Source organism: Phalacrocorax aristotelis, chromosome 8, assembly GCF_949628215.1.
Source record: "Phalacrocorax aristotelis chromosome 8, bGulAri2.1, whole genome shotgun sequence".
NCBI lineage: Eukaryota > Metazoa > Chordata > Aves > Suliformes > Phalacrocoracidae > Phalacrocorax > Phalacrocorax aristotelis.
In genome coordinates, this window is record NC_134283.1 from 29,253,382 (window position 1) to 29,259,438 (window position 6,057).

At 45.4% G+C, this 6,057-nt stretch overlaps 1 non-coding gene across 1 annotated transcript; it reads right to left on the reverse strand.

The window, feature by feature from the left end:
- Positions 1-461: 461 nt before the first annotated feature.
- On the reverse strand, positions 462-533 carry TRNAD-GUC (transfer RNA aspartic acid (anticodon GUC)). The gene has a single exon. It is a non-coding gene; the product is annotated as a tRNA-Asp (tRNA).
- Positions 534-6,057: the final 5,524 nt, after the last annotated feature.

Below are 6,057 nucleotides of genomic sequence, written 5' to 3' on the forward strand. Positions count from 1 at the left end.
TTTTTAATTAATTTTATTAAAATTCAATTTAATTTAATTAATTAGGGTATTTCTTCTAGAACAGGCACTAGGGGCAGCTAAATCAGAACTTCCTGCAGGGGAATGTTACCGCCTCTGTGGGGCAGCATTCGTACCGCGGCCCCCAACGCCGCCTGCTCGCGCGCGGCCGCGCCGCGGCCCGGCTCTCGCGGCTGGGCCTCACGGGGCCCCGCCCCTCGCCCTCCTCCGCCACCCGCCGCCTGGCTCGCCTCCCTGCCAAGGGCCGCCGGCATTGCGATGGGAGCGCGGGGAGGGCTGCTCCCTGCCGCGGGCACGGCGCGCCGCCCCTCCCTGCTCCCGGTACGGAGATCTCTTCTGTCTCACGCACCGGATCCGTTACGGGAGGGACAGAAGGACAAATAAAAACCGACCGCAGAGCGCCGGTCCCCCCCGCCGCCGGGGAGGAAAAGGAAGCTCGCAGTCTCCCCGTCGGGGAATCGAACCCCGGTCTCCCGCGTGACAGGCGGGGATACTCACCACTATACTAACGAGGAGTAGGAGCAACCGCCCCCAGCTCGCTGTTTGGCGGGCCCTCCCGCAGCGCCCCCCCCCGCCCTTCTGCTGGAGGTCACTGCCGTTGCTCTGGCTGGTGCGATCCAATCTTGGGAGCCCTCACCACAAAGCTTCCTCTGTAAGGGCCATACTTAAATACTTCTATACTTACATATAAATACATATTTAAACATGTACGTAGGACATACTTTAAAGAACATGTAAACTCGGCTCCAATACTTATTGCAACAGTCCCAGTCCAGTATCACTGCTTTGTTAGTATCAAAGCAAGTCAGGAGACTGCATTTATGTACATAAGAACATGATGCTGCATTTCATCCACTTCCATGGAAGTGGCATGTCAAGAGTCTGAGTTATGACCCACCCTTAACAGCAAAAAGTTAGAAATTTTCTTTTTCTTTTTTGAAGATTCAGAAACTTTTCTCTCCCCATACAAACTGCTGCCAATTCTGGAAAACTAGGAAATACACACTGAGAATACTCTATAGAACACTTCATTTCCAGATTTCACTAGAGCTGAAAAAGTTAAAGGAAAACATGGTGATAGAGCTGGAGCTGTTGTGACTAAAACTTGTTGCTTTGGGGGAGTCAGAAAGGCTTCAAGACAAGAAGCACCTAGACAACATTTGACCTTAGAAGAAGCAGATGTACAAAACCATAAAGATAAGGAACTGCAGAGCAAAACACTAAACCAGAACAGACTATCCCTCAAGGACAGTATATATGTAATCTCAGAACTGAGTTTGCGCAAAAGCAAAAGTTAACTAGCGGATGCAGTGAGGAAGTGTATATCCTTCATCCAGAGAGCCCTGACGACCACCTGGAAACACCAACAGGCACATGCAAAGTACATTTGCATATGATAATGAGTTCTTGGAAAATAATGAATATGCATAACTTTTCTCAGAAAACTAATGAATATTTATGTAAGTTTGTATAAATTATGCAACTAATCCTGTGCGGGCACGCACATTAGGAGTGAACCCCTGCGCGTCCAGCGCTGCAATAAAGAATACGTGCTTAATAGTCGTTCAGGCTATTGAGTCCTGATTTAGGCTTTTCATGGCATCAGTAGAATCAAGAATCATGTAGGTTGGAAAAGACTCTTAAGATCGAGTGCAACCATAAACCTGACACTGCCAAGTCCACCACTATAAACCATGTCCCTAAGCACCCATCTACTCGATACAAAACCACATGGGGTGAACATCTACTATCATGGGCTACAGGCAAGAGGGGAGTCCCACCCATCCTGATCAATCATATCCAGCTGCAGGTAGGGGAAATCACCACACTGAGGCATCTCCTATAGAGCCATGTGTGGGAAATGAGCCATTATTTTTGTGTCAAGATTAATTTTGGGTTTGTTAGTTGATACAGAGGAAACTGACACAGAGCTGAAGCACAACCACAGCTAGTGAACTGTCACCAAACAGCTTAAAATTAATACTACATTAATTTCCCAGGCTAGAACATGCTGAGGAGTGTTTTGTAACTGTATCTGTGTGCTGAGGGAGCCTCCAGCGTACTGCAATGTTTGCCTAAAGCTCCTCTATTGGTCTGACAGCAGAGCTGTTTGCATTGGCAACTCTTTGCCCCCCTTCCCCGTGAAAGGTCCCAGTATGAGGGAGAAGAGCAGCTGAAAATGGAGAACTCAAAATCACACACCTTTTATGAGATCCCCAGAGGTCCTGTTCTCACCCCATCAAAGCAAGGGGCAGTGGTATTTGGTGTGAAAGATGCTTATAACATCTACAATACATTCTTGGTGGAAGCTGGAACTTCTTTATTGAAGCGTCCGATAGCAGAACTTAATATCTGTTTGAGGGTTTTTTTTACTCCATCCTTCTCCATGTTGCCCGTTTTCCTGTGGTAGCATAATCAAACTCTAATAATCCTCAAAGGATGTGAGAACTACAGAACTGAAGTGTTTTCCCATCTCTTGTAGGTCTCAGTTTGAGCAGACAAATAAATACCCATTAAATACCAGAGACAAATGATGTGTTAACTCAGGGATAGTAACAGATTAAGAAAAGCTGTAACAGCTACAGCCTCCAGCTGTCAGCTCTACACCTCATGCAAATGATGGCTAAAGAGGCTGGAAGGCTTCTGAACTGATCCTGTTTATAAGCAAAAGGTCTTGTACTGTTGAAATTCATTCACCTTTCCCAGTATATCAGAAACTGATGTTAAGCCTCAGCCTAGAGCAGGACCTCTGGCCAGAAGGCCCTACCTGCACGCCACCCACACCAACACCTGAGAGAGAATGAATTTGGGAAGGGCAGGAAGGTAACAAAGCAGACTGCTTTCCAGAGGATGGGGAATGGCGGCTTTCTTAAACTGGCTGCCATTAAATACCCCAAACTGAAAGATGAATCAATTGCAATTTTAAAATAAATTTAATGGCCAGAAAAGGGAAGTCAAATGCAGTGATAAGCTATAATAAATTGGTCACAAGAGAAAAGCGATATGGGTCTATAAACTCAAAACAAAGTCAAATACTGCAGATGATGTCAGTTCTGGAGTTAACACCTAGCATTGCTTCCAGGTCAATGATGCTGGCCTAGAGGACTTTCTAAAAGCAGCAAATAATCTGCTGCAGCCAGTTCCTCCAGTGTCACCTCTCTTCTACATCTCTAATGCCACTGATTTGGGTATTAGCTCTTTGCATCTATGCAAAGCACCTCTCCTTGCATTCCCTTGCTAGCAACACCTGCTCCCTTGCTGCTTCCAGGCTTGCATTCCTCTGCTGCCACCAGTCTGATAACCAGTCTCCAGCCAAACCTCAGGGCCATTTGCCTTGATACCACTCACCCTGATACACCGCTCTCCTTCAACAATACCACCCCCTTTTGTTTATTAAGCCCCGAGATCCCCAGTAACAAGAGAAACAGAAAAGGCTATGGTAGTCAGTACCTTCTTTGCCTCAGGTTCTCACCTCTAAGATTTTCCCTCAGGAGCAGAAGCATTGGCAGCGAGGCATTCCCCACTGGAGAAGAAGAGAGTTAAGGAGCCCTGAAGCTGGCTGGCCACACATGATGCCATGGGACCAGACAGGCTCTGTCTGAGGGCAAGGATAGAGTGGACCACTGGCAGGTCACGGCCACCAAGGAAGGTTCCTGATGGTGGAAGAAAGGCAGATGTCACACCCATCCTCAGGAAGGTGTACGTGGGGTGGCACAAGCTGCTCAGCCTCACCCCTACAGAGCAAGTCTTACTGGATGACACATCCGGGCATGCAAAGCACAAGGCAGTGATTAGGAACAGCATGGCTTTACCAAGGGCAAATTGACTGAGAGCTGTCTGTGATGACTGGCTCTGGAGCTAACAGAGGAGAACTGGATGTAGTTTATCCTGGCTTTAGCAAGGCCCTTGACATCATCTGTCGTAGTTAACAGAGCCAAATTGGCAAAAGAGTGAGTAGGTGGACAATAGGGTAGTTGGAAACTTGGGTGAACAACCAAACTCAAAGGGCTATGACAAGCAGTACAGAAACTACTCAAATTTTAATTTGCAAGTACTTTCTAAGGTGCTTACTCTGCTTTAATATCACACAGGCTGCAGGCCCTTTACCTTTCAGGACTTGCAGAGTCTGGAGTTTGGCTGCGAATCTTCACTCTTTGTATTTCTTCCCCCTCAGTTGATGGAATGTATTTCACCATCTGCTTGAAAAACACTGTCATTTCGGATTTCTCTTCTATTCAGGTTTCATCATGCAAAAATCTGCTAGAACTCTCAGAACACTTCCCCTACTCATTGCTCAACGTGTAAGCTGCTTTAGGACAAAAAAAAAAAACCCAAACCAGCAAATCTCCTTTATAACTACATGAAGAAAAAACAATGCAGAATGCTGCAATAAACCATGGCCAAAAGCTTCTCTCAGTCAATGCTGCTCAGGCAGAATCTAAAGGGTGGAGAGGATAAAGTGTTCATCCTCCATGGAAGTATCTGTCCCCATGTTAGAAACTTGCCAAGTTGCTCATCAGCTCAAGCATGTTTCTGAGACCTTAAGCACTCTCAGTGCACAGTTCCTTTCTACATGGCATAGCTTTATGCCCTTCCCAAGAAAGGAACCTTCAGATGCATAAAAATTATCTCCCCATCCTGCCTGCAGACAGAGCAACCCAACTGCTCTGTAACCCTAACGATGCACGAGCACACACACCCACCCCCCGAGGCAGAGGGATGCTCATGGTGCAGATGTGGTGCTGACTCCCCAGGGAGCAGCGCTCTGCCTGCTCCCTCCAAACTGGAAACAGGAAAACGAGGTCAACCACACTGGTACCTCCCACACGCTGTCTACAAGGGGGGTGCTACTACTTTTTCGTGCTACAGCCTGAAATGGCAGAAAGTTAATATACTTAGTGGACCCCTACTGATGTACAGAAATGCCTTTAGAGCAGGAGGATTTCAGTATGGGACAAAAGGCAAGCTTCGTTTTTAATCTACAGTTCTAAAAAGAGGGAAGTTACAAGGATTATTAAATTAGAGGTTTGCATTTGAGTCCACTAAAAATTAAAATACAGCTGCTGAATAATCTTGCCATAAGAGGAAATCACTTCTTTCATACAAACCATTTTTTTTAAAATCAGATCCACAGATAAGACAACTAAATGAAGCTCACACAGCTTACCCAAAGGCTGCACCAGGAAGCAGTTAAGAACCCCAGCTGAAAAGCAAACCAGCTTCCACAGAAGGCCACTACAGTTCACTCAAAGAAGAAATATTTCTGCATAAAACAAATGGCAAACCAAACAAATTGACACCCTATAAACTTGTAAAGCAACTTGTGTTTCTTCCAAGCTCATTTCCCCTCGGTAAAAAAGAATCACTGTGGTGCAGAGCTCCTCCTCAGTAGAGATACAACGCAGAATGGAATTTTCAGGGTTTCTTTTTTGGCAGTTTAAAGCAAAAGATTTGTAGTTTGGATGGCTGAAGTATTTGTACAGTGAACCCTGAAGAATAGCCTCTGACACAGCAAGCTTGTCACAAGATGCATTGCCAGCGTACTGTCATGGCCCAGACTTTGTAAGAACTTCTTGCCCATTAGGCATCCAGTCAGAACAACTTCAGGACAATGTAATTGGCTTCTCCAAATCATGAGGAAAGAACAATTCCAAGAGGAGTAACTTCAGTTTACATGTAACAGTTTATACATGAGGTATTTTATTCAACATGAAAATATCACTGAGTCACCCCTGCGCATGAATCAGCATGCGCTCTCAAGTTAATTTGTAAAGGCAAAAGCTTACAGTAGCTTCATGGCATGCTTTCTACTTCAAGACTGTAAAACTAACATTTTTTAGGTAATCAAATTTTTTTAAAAAAGGATCTGGATTTAAGAACAGTGAAGTATAGGCTTTTATTAAAGGAGAGGAAGAAAAGAGCATGAAAACCATACCAGTCATGTTTCCTTAGTATAAAGTGTTATGCAACAACCCCCAGTACTAAGTAGCACAGCAATTTATGATGCTGAGGGAGAAAACCACACCCAGAACTCCCTCC